This window comes from Bufo gargarizans, chromosome 1 (genome assembly GCF_014858855.1).
Source record: "Bufo gargarizans isolate SCDJY-AF-19 chromosome 1, ASM1485885v1, whole genome shotgun sequence".
Classification (NCBI taxonomy): Eukaryota; Metazoa; Chordata; class Amphibia; order Anura; family Bufonidae; genus Bufo; species Bufo gargarizans.
The window spans coordinates 623,731,286-623,749,001 of record NC_058080.1 but is presented as its reverse complement, the minus strand read 5'-3'; the positions used below and the strand labels follow the sequence as shown (position 1 = coordinate 623,749,001).

The window sequence follows — 17,716 nt, the reverse complement described above, 5'->3', positions numbered from 1 at the left end:
TAGACTTACCGGTAATTCAATTTCCACGAGATCACCACGACGGCTACAAGGAGATTGACCCCTGACCTCTGTAGGGGCAGGAACAGAGAGAGGGTTTAAATCCCCCCCTCCCACCACCAGCACCAGTGTGTCCAAAATTACAGAGACAGAAAAAGTGGTGAGAACAAAACATAATAAACCAAGAGGGTATTCCTTCATAACCTCCCAGGTAACGCAAAAGAAGGGTAGGGAATATATGTGCCGTCGTGGTGATCTCATGGAAATTGAATTACCGGTAAGTCTAATTCCGGCTTTCCACTTCATCACCACGACGGCTACAAGGAGATATAAAAAATTATAGCTTAGGGGGGGGACGACCGCCTGAAGGACTTTCCGTCCAAAAGACAAGTCTGAGCTAGATAGGTCTAACCTATAGTGTTTTGTAAAGGTGTGGATGTTAGACCACGTAGCGGCTTTACAAATGTCTTCAAGGGAAGCTCCGGCCCGTTCTGCCTGGGAGGAGGACATGGCCCGGGTAGAGTGAGCTCTTAAATTTGAGGGGCAAGACAGGTCTTGGGACTCGTAAGAAATGGAAATGGAGTCTTTTATCCACCGTGCTAGAGAGGATCTGGAGGCTTTTAGACCCTTATTCTTCCCCGAGAAGAGGACAAACAGGTTATTTGATCTACGGAAACTATTTGACACTTCAAGATACCGTAAGACAGAGCGTCTTACGTCTAGAGAGTGGAAGTTAGATTCCCTATCGTTAGAGGGATTATTGCAAAAGGAGGGTAAGACTATCTCCTGGTTACGGTGGAAATCCGATACTACCTTAGGCAAGAAACCCGGATCCAATTTAAGAATAATCCTATCATCGGTGATACGGAGATAGGGTTCCTGTATCGATAATGCTTGGATCTCGCCTATCCTTCTTGCGGACGTGATGGCCACCAAGAAAGCAGTTTTAAACGACAGATGTTTGATGGAACAATCAAATAGGGGTTCAAATGGAGCGAGAGTTAAGCCAGTGAGTACCACGTTAAGGTCCCAGCTGGGGATCCTAGATTTTAGAGAGGGGCGTAGACGGGAGGCAGCTTTCATGAATCTCCTGATCCAGTGATGACTGGCTATATCTCGATCAAAGAAGCAGGCTAGTGCCGAGACCTGTACCTTTAGGGTAGAGGGTCTGAGACCTAGTTCAAGTCCCTGCTGGAGGAAGTCCAAGATTTTCAAGAAATTGGGCGGCTCTAAGTTTGGGGCCGGGTTCCCCATCCATGTACAGAATCTCTTCCAAATTTTTAGATAAATTGAGAAGGTAACTTTCTTCCTACTCGCTTTAAGGGTAGTTATCACTTGGTCCGAAAGCCCCTGTGACCTCAACTTCTGGACCTCAGGATCCAAGCTGACAACTTGAGGAAGCTTGGGTTTGGGTGTAGTATTGGGCCTTGGTGAAGCAGGTCCCTCCTGGCAGGAAGAGGCCATGGGTCCTCTACTGATAGATTCCTTAGAGCAGGGAACCAGCTCCTCTTCGGCCAATAGGGAGCTATCAGGATTAGTGTCGTATCTTCTAGGTAGAGTTTCTGGATTATCCTGGGAAGTAGAGGCAATGGTGGGAACGCATAACTGAGATCCCAGTCCCAACAAATTGTGAGCGCATCCAACGCCCAGGGATAGTCCCGTGGGTTTAACGAACAGAACGTCGGTACCTTTGCGTTTCTTTTGGATGCGAATAGATCCACCTGTGGAGTGCCCCATCTTTCTGCCAGTAGCTGGAACACTTCTGGATTCAAGGACCATTCTGTCTGGTCTATCGACTGGCGACTGAGATAGTCCGCTTCCACGTTCAGTATCCCTTTTAAGTGGATTGCGGAGATGGAATTCACGTGGGATTCTGCCCAGTTGAAAATCTTCTTTGTGATAGACATCAGTTTCTCCGATCTCGTGCCTCCCTGGTGAGATAGGTACGCCACCGTCGTCGTGTTGTCTGAAAGAATCTTTACGTGTTGACCCCTCAGAAGTATCTCTGCGGTTTTCAGGGCTTTCCAGACTGCTTCTAGTTCCCTGAAATTGGAGGACTGAGAGCGGATAGTTGGGGTCCAGGAACCTTGACACCAACGGTCTCCCACTTTCGCTCCCCATCCTTTCTCGCTTGCGTCTGTAAGCACCTGAATGTAGGGGATTTTCTCCCAAACGACCCCCAAGGACAGATTGCTTGTGTTTTTCCACCAATCTAGGGAGGTTTTTACTGCCAGAGGGATCAGGACCTTCTGATCCAAGGAGGCCTGCTGTCTGTTCCAAGCTCTGAGGATCCACGACTGGAGGGATCTGAAGTGGGACTGGCTCCATGGGACGGACGTGATGCAGGACGAGAGAAGACCTAGGAGGCTCATAGCTTCTCTTATAGGACAGGACCTCCTGTGCTGGAATCGTCGGACCTTTAATTGAAGGTTTCTGACCTTGTCTGGCGGAAGGAAGGTATGTTGTGTTCGGGAATCCAGGATAACACCCAGGAACTGGACAGTGCTGGAGGGCACCAGGTTTGATTTCTTCAAGTTCACCAACCAACCCAGATCCTGAACGAGAGACAGAAAGGTTTGTAGGTCTGTTCTGAGTTCTTTCTCTGAATTGCCAATTAGGAGGAAATCGTCCAGGTACGGTATGATCACCAGTCCTTTGTGTCTCAAGAAGGCCATCATCTCGACTACCAGCTTTGTAAACACTCTGGGTGCAGATGATATCCCAAAGGGAAGGGCCGTAAACTGGTAGTGACGGGTTACCCTCTTGTGGTCCTGGATGGCGAACCTCAAGAACCTTTGTGACTCTGGATGAATTGGGACGTGATAGTATGCGTCCTGAAGGTCTACTGAGCACATCAGGGCATTCCTCTTTATCAACGGAATCAGGGATTTCAGGGATTCCATCCTGAACTTTCGATAGATGACAAATTTGTTCAGGGCTTTCAGATTTATGATTGTACGGAAAGAGCCTTCTTTTTTCTCTACCAAAAACAGGTTTGAATAGAAACCTTGTTTTTGCTGTGTTGGCGGGACTTGTACTATTACGTCCGTTGCCAGAAGGCTTTGAATTCCTTCCAGAATCTTTCCGCGTACTTTGGGGGAATGTGGGTTGGTAACAATGAAGCGGTTTGGGGGAGATGAAGAGAGTTCGATCCGGTACCCGGATCTTATGATGTCCCGGACCCAAGGGTTCGGGGTAATGGACTCCCAAGGAGTCAGAAAATTCTTCAATCTCCCCCCCACTCTGACGTCATTGTTTATCCGAGGGTTTACTCTGGGAGGAGGAGGGGTTATTCCTACCCCTGCCCCCTTTGGGGTAACTCCAGCGTCCTGACTTCCCTTTACCCTTAAAGGGATTGTTCTGGCTAGTGGGGGCCCGAAAGGGATATTTCCTTTTGTAGGGTCTCTCTTCTGGGAATCCCTTTTTCTTGTCAGCCGCTTTCTCCAGGATACGGTCTAGGACAGGGCCAAAGACGTATTCCCCTGAGAACGGGATGGAGCAAAGCTTCATCTTTGATGTGTTGTCGCCCGACCAGCTTTTCATCCATAGGGCGCGACGGGCCGCATTGGAGAGTCCCGCGTCCTTTGCAGCGAATCTGACCGATTCCGCTGAGGCGTCAGCCATAAATGCTGTGGCGGATTTTAACAGGGGGAGGGATCTCAAGATCTCATCCCTAGGAGTATTATCTCTGATACGAGGTTCCAGTTCCTCTAGCCACAGTTTCATGGATCTTGCAACTGAGGTAGCTGCGATGTTTGTTTTTAAGATAAGCATCGCTGCTTCCCATGATTTTTTTAAGAGGCTATCTGCCTTCCTGTCCATGGGATCACGCAGTTGAGAGGTGTCTTCAAAGGGCAAGGCAGTCTTTTTATTGACCTTTGCGACCTGAATATCGATTTTCGGTGTTTCACTGAAGATTTTAACTTCGTCCGTGTCAAACAACAGCCGGTTTTTAAAGGACCTGGACACCCCCAACCTCTTTTCTGGGTTGGACCACTCGTCCAGCACCATATCCCGTATGTTCTCATTGATTGGGAACACCCGGGTTTTTTTAACCCTGAGTCTCCCAAACATCTCATCCTGGACTGAGTGTGCTTTAGGGGTTTCTTCGACCCCCATAGTGGCCCGGACTGCCCTTAGCAGGTCTGGCATCTCGTCCAAGGAGAAGCAGAATCTTTGATCTGATTCTGAAGTCTCCAGATCAGAGGAGACCGCCTCGTCCTCCCGTGTTCTGGAGGACGAGGCCTCCTCCTCTATAATCTCTGGATCAGATAGGGAAGGGGAAGGGCCCCTATGTCTTTTTGAAGGGGGTGCATCCCTAGATAGAGGCATCTGGGATAAGGAGGTTTTAACTTCCTCATGGATCATGGACCTTAGATCTTTAAGGAAAGAAGGCTGTTCCTCGGCGATCACATTAGATATGCAGTCCTTACAAAGCTTTTTACGGTAGTCGTCCGGTAGCCGTTTGAGGCAGGACACACATTTGGACTGTTTTTTGATCTTTTTCTGAGCCTCCTTAGTGACCTGGGGAGAACAACCCTTATTAGCTATGGTAAGTACACATGCTAACAGCAGGAGCCCCAAGCCAGAGATGTGGAGGAGGAGGAACAAGCAACCTGGTACAGTGTATAGACAAGTAACAGGGTAAAGGAAGAAGCGCTTCCCCACAGGGGACTTACTACAGGCGGCACAGAAGGGTCTCCAGGGGAGCGGGGTTCAGCCGACATGACTGCACGCTGGCTCCGATGTACGCCGGTACACTGAGACATTCGGCGCTGCTGCGCGCGAAAATTTGACTCGGAGACGCTTCTGAATGACGTCACTTCCCCCGGCACCCGGAAGTGACGACGGCCGTTATCCTGAAGCGCTTAGGCGCGCACCCGGCGATAGCCAAACAGGCCCGGCGGGAGATCGCGACCGGGAGCAGGCTCACATATAATAATGGAGCGAGGCCTCCCTCCTTCGCCCCTGCCCAGCGTTAGTACGAAGACCGCAGGAGGGCAGGGGGAACACCCGGTAGGTGTCAGGAAGTTCCGCTTTCATCTTCATCTCCCCGCAGGGAGACTCTCTCTGCCCCTGTCCTCTGTAGGGACAGGAAACACTGGTGCTGGTGGTGGGAGGGGGGGATTTAAACCCTCTCTCTGTTCCTGCCCCTACAGAGGTCAGGGGTCAATCTCCTTGTAGCCGTCGTGGTGATGAAGTGGAAAATCTGCTTCTTGATTTAGTATCCCCCTCAGGTGAACTGCCGATACAGAGGCCACCTTCTGTTCTGCCCAGGCAAAGATCTTTGTTGCCAGCGCCTGAAGGGTTACGGACCGGGTTCCCCCCTGATGGGAGAGGTAGGCAATGGCTGTAGTGTTGTCCGATAGCACCTTTATATGATGATGACACAACATCTCCTCTGCCGCCCTCAATGCTTCCCAGACTGCTCTCAGCTCCCTGAAATTCGATGATTGGGATCTGATCGAATCTGGCCAAGTGCCCTGAAATATACGGTCCCCGACCTTTGCGCCCCAGCCGGACAGACTTGCGTCTGTTATTACCTGCAACTGGGGAGTCTTCTGCCAGGGATTTCCCCGGGATAGGTTCTCGTGGTTTTTCCACCAATTTAGGGACTGCAGAATCCGAGATGGAGGATTTACTTGGCGATCTAGAGAGGATTGGCACCTGTTCCAGACACTCAGTATCCAGGACTGAAGGGGTCTGAAGTGTATTTGACACCAGGGGACTGCCGGAATACAAGATGTCAGCAGACCCAGCATGCTCATCGCCTCTCTGATAGAGCAAGATCTTCTCTTTTGAAAGGACCTGACCTTTTGTTGGAGAACTGATATTTTGTCCCGAGGTAGGAACACTGCTTGCTTTCGGGAGTCCAGGATCATACCTAAGAAACGAACTTCCCTTGAGGGGGTGAGGACGGACTTTTCCTCGTTTACGATCCACCCCAGGTCGTCTAGGATGGAGAGAAAGACCTTCAGATTTGAATTGGTTTGGTTGCGACTTTCGCTGACCAGAAGGAAATCGTCCAAATAGGGGATTATCATGAGTCCCTGTCTTCGGGCGAAGGCAACCATCTCTACCACCACTTTGGTAAATATTCTCGGGGCAGACGAAATCCCGAAGGGAAGGGCTCTGAACTGGTAGTGATGGACGTTTCCTGATATATCCTGGATTGCAAACCGGAGAAAACACTGGGAGCTGGCGTGAATGGGAATATGGTAATAAGCGTCTCAGCAGGTCTATAGTGCACATGAAGACGTCTTTGCTTAATAGAGGGATTGTAGATGTTAGGGTCTCCATCCTGAATTTCTGATAACGGATGAACTTGTTTAGAGGTTTCAGGTTTATGATCGTCCGAAAGGTACCTTCTTTTTTTCTGATTAAAAATAAAGTTGAATAAAACCCCTTGCCTCTTTCTAGAGGTGGGACCGGAGAGATTACATTCATCTGAAGAAGTTTCTGGACTCCTTGCCAAAGGTTCGTTTGGAACCGTGTCAGAGAAAATTTGTTTGGGGGTCTTGAAGACCACTCTATCTGATAGCCTGTACCGACTACCTTGGAAATCCAGGGGTTCTGGGAGATGGATTCCCATGATCCCAGGAATCTTGAGAGTCTTCCCCCCACTCCGGCGTCATTGCTTATCTGAAGGTTTCTGCTGGGAGAAGGACTGACCTCTTCCTCCTTTTGGGTAACTCCAACGCCCTGATTTCCCTTTTCCCCTGTAGCTCCTTTCTTGACCCGAGGGGGGGCGAAAAGGATACCGACGTTTGGAAGGGCGATCTTCCGGAAACCCCTTCTTCTTATCCGCGGCCTTCTCTAGGATCTTATCTAGCACCGGGCCAAACACGTATTCTCCGGAAAAGGGGATGGAGCAAAGCTTTAACTTAGATGTCTTATCCCCCGACCAACACTTCATCCAGAGGGCTCTCCTAGCTGCATTGGAGAGTGCTGCATCTCTGGCGGTCAATATTCCAATAGTCTGCTGACTATAATTCCTGTTTCTGGTCTTATATTAAAATATAACTTTTATTTTCCTTTTATTAAATACTATATTTAACATACAAAAAACAAAAAAACACACTCTTTTAAAATGTATATGGAGGGCTTGGACCTGTGGGCTCAGTATTCCTATTGTCCGATTAATCAGAGGGACATTCTCTCATAGATATCATGGACTTCTCTGTATTTAATTGTGTAATGACACTTCAGTGCCAGTAGGTGTCACCCCGACACCAGGCAAACGCCGTACTTGGTAATAGTGTTCGGTCCGCAACTATGTATCTATTGTGTCCCTCACTGCTGATTACACAGTTACTATATTCATTCCGTCTTTCTAATCTGGCCCTCACACAGGTTCAGCGTCTGCAGATCACCTCTCCCTAGTCCATCTTCAGCCCTGCCATCCTTATTAAAATCTTACAGACACCGCTCCCCCAACATGTTTCACCGCAAACACGGCGTCTTCAGGGGGATGGAGCTACTATCAACATCTCTGGCGGAGAACCGAACTGATTCGGCAGAGGCATCCGCCAGGAAAGCCGTGGCCGACTTTAAAAGGGGGAGAGACTCCAGAATCTGCTCCCTAGACGCTCTGTCTTTAATATGAGTTTCCAACTCTCCCAACCAAAGATACATGGACCGGGCGACTGAAGTCGCAATATTGGTTTTAACGTTAAACATGGCCACCTCCCAGGATTTCCTGAGGAGACTGTCCGCCTTACGATCCATTGAATCTTTGAGTTGGGAGGCATCCTCGAATGGAAGGGACGTCTTTTTGTTCACTTTGGCCACCTGTACATCAATCTTGGGAATTTCATTGAAAATTTTAGATTCCTCCGGATCAAATAGCAACCTATTTTTGAACGTTGCCGGGACTCCCAGTCGTTTTTCTGGGTCTGTCCACTCATCAAGGATCATATCCCTAATGCTTTCATTGATGGGAAACACACGGGTCTTCTTAACCCTCAGGCCCCCAAACATCTCCTCTTGTACCGAATGGGTACGTTGTACCTCCTCCACACCCATGGTCGACCTTACAGCCTTCAGAAGGTCGGACATTTCTTCCGTAGAAAAATAATATCTACAGTCCATCGTCTTCTGAGTCAGAGACTCTCTCCCCCTCCTCCCAAGACTTAACAGAGTGGGCACTTTCCTCCGCAACGACTTCTATATCAGAGGGGGATGGGGATCTAGCCCGCTTCTTCTTTGGTTGCGGCAAATCGGGGGGATTAGCGGACAGGTGGGCCAGGGATGAACGGATCTCCTCCTGAATCATAGTTTTTAACTCCTCTTTTAGGGAGGGTGCCTCATCCCGTACGATATTTGAGATACAAGGCTTGCACAGTTTTTTGGGGTAGCCGTCAGGGAGTCTACTAGAGCAGGAGACACATTTGAGTGACTTCCCCATCTTTTTCGGGGTTTCTTTTGCCTAAAAGAGATGAAACGGCAAGTATAAGGGATATGGCCCACCAAGAGGAGGGTGGGGGGAGGGGGGGGGCAGGGTGGATGTAGGAGCCTGCGCCCTGCCGTAGCTGCACTGAGCATGTAGCAAGAGCCCGCTCCTCCTCCCCCCCCCCTAATATCATCGTGGGAGAGGGGGATCAACAGACTCCCTGACCCATTCATAAATACCCCCGAAGGGGACTCACAGTTAGAAGTGCTGGCGGCGGCTCAGCTCTGGGGGACCGCTCCGGTACCGACATGGTCGCCTCTTCCGAAAGGTAAGGGTTCCGCACAGTGGGGGACCGATCCTGGGAGCGTTTGTCCGGAGCAGGCCTCGGTTTTTAAATTAAGCTCCACGCTGCCGCCACTGACGTCACTTCCGGGTCGCCGGCCGTGACGTCAAACATATGCGCCCAATGCGCCGGCGCGCACCCAGCTGCCGCGATGATGCCGGAAGGGAGACTGCGCCAGGGAACAGGCCCCGAAAATCGGGACGAGGTAGAGCCCCACACCCCTGCCCAGCGTTAGTACTGGACCGCGGGAGGGCAGGGGGACGCCATGCAGGATGCCGGCGATTTCTTAAGGTATCCACGCTGAATTCCAAGCTTCATCTCCCTGCATACAGGGAGACCTTTCTCTGCCCTGTCCTCTGTAGGGACAGGAAACACTGGTGTTGGTGGTGGGAGGAGGGTATTTAACCTTTCTCTGTTCCTGCCCCTACAGAGGTCAGGGGTCAATCTCCTTGTATGCCGTCGTGATGATGCTATGGAAAAAAGAAATCATGGTGTAAAACAAAATTAATAAAAATATAAAAAAGTATACATATATTAGGCATCGCCCGCATCCGTGACAAGCTGCTATATCAAAATACCACATGATCTAACCTGTCAGATGAATGTTGTAAATAAAAATAAGAAAAAAGTGCCAAAACAGCTATTTCTTGTTACCTTGCCTCACAAAGTGTAATATAGAGCAACCAGAAATCACATGTACCCTAAACTAGTACCAACAAAACTGCCACCCTATCCCGTAGTTTCTAAAATTGGGTCACTTTTTTGGAGTTTCTACTCTAGGGATGCATCAGGGGGGCTTCAAATGGGACATGGTGTAAAAAAAAAAAAAAAAAAACTGTCTAGCAAAATAGTGCCCTGCCGTGTTCCCGTACAGCAGTTTACGACCCCATATGGGGTGTTTCTGTAAACTACAGAATCAGGGCAATAAATATTGAGTTTTATTTGGCTGTTAACCCTTTGCTTTGTAACTGGAAAAAAAAAAATATGGAAATGGAGAAATCTGCCCAAAAAAGTTAAATTTTGAAATTGTATCTCTATTTTCCATTAATTCTTGTGGAATACCTAAAGGGTTAACAAAGTTTGTAAAATCAGTTTTGAATTCCTTGAGGGGGGTAGTTTCTAGAATGGGTCATTTTGGGTGGTTTCTATTATGTAAGCCTCGCAAAGTGACTTCAGACCTGAACTGGTCCCTAAAAAGTGGGTTTTTGAAAGTTTCAGATAAATTTCAAGAATTGCTTCTCAACTTCTGAGCCTTGTAACATCCCCAAAAAATAAAATATCATTCCCAAAATGATCTAAACATGAAGTAGACATAGGGGGAATGTAAAGTAATAACTATTTTTGTAAGCATTACTACGCATTATAGAAGTAGATAAATTGAAACTTAAAAATTTGCAAATGTTTCCACATTTATGGTAAATTTGATATTTTTTATAAATAAAAATGAATTTTCTTTTACTCTATTTTACCAGTGTCATGAAGTAAAATATTTGACGAAAAAAGAATCTGAGAATGGCCTGGATAAGTCAAAGTGTTTTAAAGTTATCACCACATGAAGCGACACTGGTCAGATTTGCAAAAAATGGCCTGGTCCTGAGGTGAAAATTAGCCAGGTCCCTAAGGGGTTAAAGGGCATCTGTCAGCAAATTTGTACCTATGAAACTGGCTGACCTGTTACATGTGCACTTGGCACAACCAATTAAACAAAAGACACACATATACAATTATAACAAAGATATTTTATTAAGTAATAAGTATTACAACAAACCATAGACAATGATAAAAAGATAAGTAGCAGCAGTGCAGGCCAGCGCTGCGATAAGCAGCTCGACCGCCAAACTCTGGGTATAATGGATCCGAAATAAGAGGGAAAGAAATAGGGAAATGACATATGCCGCAGAAAGCAGGCAATATAAACCCTACCCCCAATAAATGTACAAGTCTCCAACCCCCACAGCTGAACCTACAAAAACTGCACAATGAAAGCCAAGAGAAGGGCCAAATATAAGGCACCATAAACTAGCCCATAAGCAGTTAGGAGGAACAATAGTAGTAATAAACATCAAATCAAAAAACAATACTGAAACATATTACCTAAAGTTGAATGGAAGCCCCAATGGATCGAACCCAGGCCTGGCAGAGAGAGCGCACCCCGACACACGTTTCGCTCCTCCACTTTCTCAGGGGGCCCCCTGAGAAAGCGATATCCAGAGCAGGCGCAGTACAGAAGAGAACTGCTATTGCTCCGAGAGTGTCATTTGCATGTAGGGCTGCAGTAAACGAATATTTTTGTAATCGAGTATTCTATCGATTATATTTCTCGATTCATCGAGTAATCTAATAAGAAAAAGCTACTTAAAATAACGTACGTAATTAGGTATGTATAAAGTTATTGGTTTGAAGGGGTTAATAACTTTATACATGCCTAATGCCAAGGTGCTTCCATTAACCCCTCCAAACCAATAACTTTATACATGCCCATTGGGTTTGGAGGGGTTAATGGAAGCACCTTGGCATTAGGCATGTATAAAGTTATTGGTCTGAAGAGGTTAATGAAAACACCTTGGAGGTGCCTTCATTAACCCCTCTCTAAACCAATAACTTTATACATGCCAAGGTGGTGCTTGCAGCCTCCATTAACCACTCACTCTCCATCTGCCTCCCCCCAGCCTCTGATCTGCTTGCCCCCGCCTCTGATCTGGCCCCCCCCCCCAGCCTCTGATCTGGCCTCCCCCCCCCAGCCTCTGATCTGCCTCCCCCCCAGCCTCTGATCTGCCTCCCCCCTCCCCCCAGCCTCTGATCTCCCTCCCCCAGCCTCTGATCTCCCTCCCCCCCTCCCCCCAGCCTCTGATCTGCATCCCCCCCTCCCCCAGCCTCTGATCTGCCTCCCCTCCCTCCCCCCAGCCTCTGATCTGCCTCCCCTCCCTCCCCCAGCCTCTGATCTGCCTCCCCCAGCCTCTGATATGCCCCCTCTGGTAACGCAACCCCCCCCTCCCTCCCCAGTATTAATCATTGGTGGCAGTGGCCACAGGGTCCCCCTCCTCCCCCCCCCCATCATTGGTGGCAGTGTCAGTTCCGATCGGAGCCCCAGCAGTGTAATGCTGGGGCTCCGATCGGTTACCATGGGAGCCAGGACGCTGCTTAAGTCCTGGCTGCCATGGTATGTTAGTGAGCAGCGCATTATACTCACGTGCGCTGTGGCCGCCGGTCGCTCCTTCTCATAGGTCTGTGCGGCGCATTGCTAATGCTGTAAGCATTAGCAATCCGCCGCACAGACAGAAGAAGGAGCGACCGGCGGCCACAGCGCACGTGAGTATAATGCGCTGCTCTCTGCTCACTACTAACATACCATGGCAGCCAGGACTTAAGCAGCGTCCTGGCTCCCATGGTAACCGATCGGAACAGACACTGCCACCAATGATGGGGGGGAGGAGGGGGACCCTGTGGGATATGGCCGGCACATTCATTGGTGGTGCAGTGGCCACAGTCCCTCCCCTCCCCTCCTCTCTTCCCCTCCTCCTCCTACTTGGTCTTCAGCGGCAGCCGCGCACAGTGGGGAGGGAGAGACTCCCTCTCCCTCCTCCTCCCTCAGCTGTGCCGGCCGCTCAGTCCTGCCTCTCTGGCTCCGGAGGACACGGAAGCGGTGAGTAAGACGCTTAATTTCACTCCCGCTCCGTGATCACGTGATCTGAACGATTCCTCGATGCAGGGAAACTGCATCGATGAATTTTTTGACTCGATTTAATCGAGTTATTCGAATAATCGTTTCAGCCCTATTTGCATGTATTAAATCATTTTTTCTCAGCAATGTGGGCACATATGAATGTGCGACCAACACAGATGCCTTCAGCTGCTAAGTGAATAAGCAACAGGTCAGCCAGTGTCATGGGTACAAATCTGCTGACAGATACCCTTTAACCCTGGGTTCACACCTGAGCGTTCCTCAAACGCGCGTTTTACGCGCGTTTTTTGTAATAGTAAACGCGCGTTTGTGTCATTGACTGCAGTGTCCTATGGCCACAAACGCGCGTCAAAACGCCCCAAAGAAGCTCAAGTACTTGTTTGAGCGTCGGGCGTTTTACAGCGCGTTCGTACGCGCTGTAAAACGCCCAGGTGTGAACCCTTCCCATAGGGAAGCATTGGTTTTCATGTCTTAAGTGTTTTACAGCGCGTTTGAACGCGCTGTAAAACGCTCAGGTGTGAACCCAGGGTAAGGGGTCATCTATCTCTTCATCCCTAATATCAGAACAAGATGCAATTACTCCTATTGGCCTCTTTCACACGAGTGTATTTACCATCCGTATATGGTGCATATTTTGTGTACCGGAATTTGCTACTAATGTTAGCGAATAAGGCTATTCACAAGGGCGTATTATTTCCTAAGTTTTGCATTTGCTTTCAAATACGCCCATTATAATCTATGAGATTGCAGGAAGGAAGGAAGGAATGAATGGGTATATAAATCTGAACGAACTACTGAAGCAATACTGATGACAATCTATATTGTATACTATCCAGCTCCGGAATACAGACGGATTTCAATATGCTTGTGTGAAGAAAACCTCTCTCTGTATGTTGTACTATGTAGCAGCCATTCAGATGACGGCCCAGGTCTGCCAGAAAGCTAACGATCAGTGGCTCAATGCTCTGCCTTAAGCCTCATGCACACGTTTGTAAAACACGGACCGTGTGATACCGGCCTGGATTTCTTCTGAGTGCAGGAGCGCACAGAGTCATTGGTTGCTATGACGCCATGCGCGTTCTCCTGCCGCCGCAGCACAGTAATACACTGGTATGATCTATACCACTATCACTGTACTGCGGCGGCAGCAGGAAGCTCACGGCGTCATAGCAGCCAATGACGCCATGCGCTCCTGCACTCAGAAGAATTCCAGGCCGCTATCACACGGTCCGTGTTTCACAGACATGTGCATGAGGCTTTACAGAGGGTGGTCCAAAGGAGATCTCTAATAGGGCATATAGACAAGGATTTTTTTTTTCCCTAATGGGACAACCCCTTTAAGGCCTCTTTCACACTACGGTATGGCTACTTTAGTGTTTTGCGGTCCGTTTTTCCCTGATCCGTTGTTCCGTTTTTTGTTTCTGTTGTGATGCCGTTTCGGTTCCGTTTTTCCGTATGCCATGTACAGTATACAGTAATTGCATAGAACAAATTGGGCTGGGCATAACACTTTCAATAGATGGTTCCACAAAAAAACTGAACGGATACGGAAGACATACAGATGCATTTCCGTATGCATTCCGTCTTTTTTGCAGACCCACTGACTTTAATGGAGCCACGGAACATGATTTGCGGCCAAATATAGGACATGTTATATTTTTGCACGGAATGGAGATATGGAAACCGGTAAACGGAAAGCATACGGAGTACATTCCGTCTTTTTTGCGGACCCATTGAAATAAATGGTTCAGTTTATGGACCGTATACGGAACGCAAAACAGGCAAAAAAAAAAAAACTGTAGTGTGAAAGAGGCCTAATTCACTGGTATCATACAGAGATCAGATTGCTATAGTTGATAAAAGTGCTGTAACATATACCATCTGCAATGCCGTCAAAAGCAGTAGGCCGTGCATATTACTAATGCAAGAAGTGGTAACTCCATGCAGTTTGCAAAAAAGTGTGGTCATCAACAAACCTGCAAGTCCTGTTAGTGGGGCGGCTGGTACATGTGACATCACTATAATGGGCTGTATCAGTTAATAATGGGGCAGATTAACCACCTAACTGTTTTGTCCAAACTCAGCTCCGGCTGTGAGAAAAGTGCTTAAAGGGGTTGTCCGGGATTGGGGACATGACTCTACATGTACAATGGTCCCCTAAATATTACATTCATGCCTGTCCTTCCCTTACCAGACATTTCTGATGGCCCTTTTTCACTTCACAAATTTTCAGCCGGAAGTGCAGTTTCTATCACAGTCAGTGACGTACTGGGTCCCTTTCTGCATAGCAAAGCCTCTCCTTACGCTTCACAAGGAGCCCAGTGACGTCACCGTCAGCCTCTAATTATTCCAAGCGCATGGAGGGGCAGTAACTATGCGGCAACAGAAGCGCTAAGCCACGCCCCCTCACGCCCATCACAGTGCTAAGCCACGCCCCTCGCCGAGCAGGGCGCATTCTTAGTAAGGAAGGAGGCGTTTAGCTGCGCTGGGACCCAGAAAGCATTGAGGCAGGAAGTTACCGCACACAAACAGAAAGGTAAACAATCAGTGGGGGACTGTAGGAGCCCTGCTGAAGTGTAAAAATACCTAAAAACATCTGGGGGGACCTTCAAACCGTTATTAATAGTGATTTAACTGGTTTAAAAAAAAATCTTGATCCCGGACAACCCCTTTAACTGGTCAGTGGAGGGGAAGAGGGTAGCTTTAGCTGCTGATATCTCCCGATTGTTTGAAAGCTGGCACCCCAGGCTTTCATACAAGACCAAAATGAGTGCATTATCAGAAAATAAGCAGGAGATATCACTGTCAGAAATCGAATTGGGAATAAAGGCGGTAAACCGGCTTTTACTTTCATTTTCAGCTGCATTCATTGCATTCTCATTTCTAACAGTGATATCTTCTCCTGTAGTGAAAATAATGCTGTCATTCTGGTATTGTCTGAAAGCTTGGGATACCCATATCTCTAGCTGGTACAAAACTATAGAGATGAGCAGCTAAAACAGCCCCCCCCCCCCCTCCCCTCTCCTTCCCTTCCTTTCCTTTCCTTTCCTTTCGTTGTCAGTCTGGAGGAGGAGGGGGAGGAGTTGTAGAGCTGCAGGAGGAAGTGAAAAATACAAAAATAAAATTAAATAAAATAAATGTGTCCATCATCATTGTAGTGACCCACATAATAAAGTTGTTTTATTTATACCACACAATGAAAACCGTAAATAAATTCCACAAGATGTTAAAATTGCAGGGTTTTTTTTAGCTTTCCTTCTAAAAATAAAATAAAAAGTTAATGTATTTACTACACTAAATATACGCCTAAATGTTTCCTAACAAAAATAAACTAATTCCACAAACTAAATAAAAGAATGTAGAAGAAAATTGCAATTAGAATTTAGAAGAGTGCAAATATATCCAAGAGGCTCAGGCTGGATGACACACGTGGGGCAGGGATAGACACTTTGGTCTTACTGTATACCAGCTATTGGTTGGCCCAATTTGTGACAGAATTTGTCACCAAAACGGCATATCTTATGCTACGTCACCTCGCTGAACGAAGTGCACTGTTTTGTTTTTTTTCTAAGACCAGATGCACTTTACCACAAGGTCTGAGCCATGATCACCTTAATAAACGCAGACAGGGGTGTAGCTATAAGAGTGCAGAGATAGCAGTCGCTACCAGCCCAGGAGCCTAAGGGGGCCCAAAGTCCCTTGTGCCACATTTCAATTTTTTACCTCAGGCAGCAGGAAGGCAATGTGCTCCCCTGGCCACAAAGCACTGAGGGAAGGGGGGCCCAGGCTGACCTCTTGCACCAGGGCCTATGAGCCTTTAGCTTGGCCCCTGAACGCGGAGCGATGTATGTACCTATGAGGACCATACGCCACACAATCTGGCGGCTAACAGGATCACTTACACAAATTGCTTCTACGTGATTTTCATCTACCGATCGTCATCATCCCCGCCATATTGGTTACTAAAACCTGACAAATACTATGCCTCAACATGAGAATATTCTAATCCAGATTTATTTTTTGTAAAATTCTACAAATATATTTGAATGGAGGTAAATCTGCATTTATGGGCTGAGGACAGGCTGCTCTGGCAGAAATTCTCTGAAACAGGATTATCAATAGGTGTCAGTAGCTCCAGGACGTCCCTGACAGCGGCTGACACTCTACAGCCTGAAGGAGCAGCCATATCACTGCAACAACGTCGGTCCTGCTACATGTACATAGGGCAGCTCAGGGCCTACAGACGGAGCTCGGCCCATACACTTCCTATACAGTACGTCCCAGCAGTGCACAGGCCATGTAACGCGCGGCTTGTGTTTATACAGTGACGCTGCACCTGTGGCCCCGCCCCCTCAGTCTGCAGGCCTCAGCAGCGTCCTCCGCTCACTCTTCACCACACACATACATAGAGAACCCCACAACAGCTCCGAAACTGCTCGTCCTTCCGGCCCCCGCCGCCCACAGCTCGCCCGTACCTGCCGCTCGATATCCCGACACAGCCCGGAGCCTCCAACACCGCTGCCTACACGGCTCCGTCCCTCACACAGCGCGGCGTCACCGGACAGCCAGCGTCAAAATGGCAACCAATCGTCTTCCAAAGCCTTCCTACAGCTTGGCCAATCGGTAAGTGACGAGAGGCGGGGTCTAGCAGTGCCTCAGCCAATCAGAATTTCTCTGCTTACAGGTAAAGCTTGAACGGTAACCTGAGCGGCTGTCGGGATAACGCTGCAGCCAGGGACTGGTGTCCATGGCCGCTCCCAGGAGTACAGGGCCCTTGAGGGCCCCCACACAGCGTCTCAACTTTTTTTCTTAAAAAAAAACTGCAAGAGAGAAGAAGCCACTGCTTGTGTCACTGTCAGCAGTTTAACCCACTCCTGTCAGGAGTTTGAGTGAATTTTTTTATGCTTTCCCACATTCTTACTACTACATATTTCTTATTTTTACTATATCACAAAAGCCTAATGACAATTCAGTTAACCATTTATCTCCTTTCATGACCACATAAGTTTTGTGCATTTTTAGCACATGCATCTGAAAGCCGTGACTTTTTCATTCGGTTCCGTAAATCCTTTTTGCAATAATTTTTTATTTTTTGGGTGAAACGTGTGGCGGCTCAGTCCTATTCACTTCAATGGGCCTTAGCCACTTCATGTGACCACAGTGGGTGCCAGTGCTGCGAGGGAGATGAGTCCGATGAGGCTATCGTTCCTCGCCCCCCTGACAATGAGTGACAAGATCCTTTGCTATGCACAACAGGAAAAAAAACTGTCAAACTAAACATCATAGGCATCACCGCGTCCCA

The 17,716-nt window shown here is 48.1% G+C and overlaps 1 protein-coding gene across 3 annotated transcripts in view; it reads right to left on the bottom strand.

Annotated features, from left to right (window-relative positions):
- The window catches only part of PJA2 (praja ring finger ubiquitin ligase 2), a 77,761-nt gene extending 60,730 nt beyond the window's left edge, over positions 1-17,031 (bottom strand). For 2 of the 3 annotated variants that reach the window (XM_044275948.1, XM_044275950.1), the window contains exon 1: positions 16,890-17,031. The gene's annotated coding sequence lies outside the window, so the exon portion shown is untranslated. The remainder of the gene's footprint in view (positions 1-16,889) is intronic. The other variant, XM_044275949.1, reaches the window with a different exon arrangement.
- Positions 17,032-17,716: the final 685 nt, after the last annotated feature.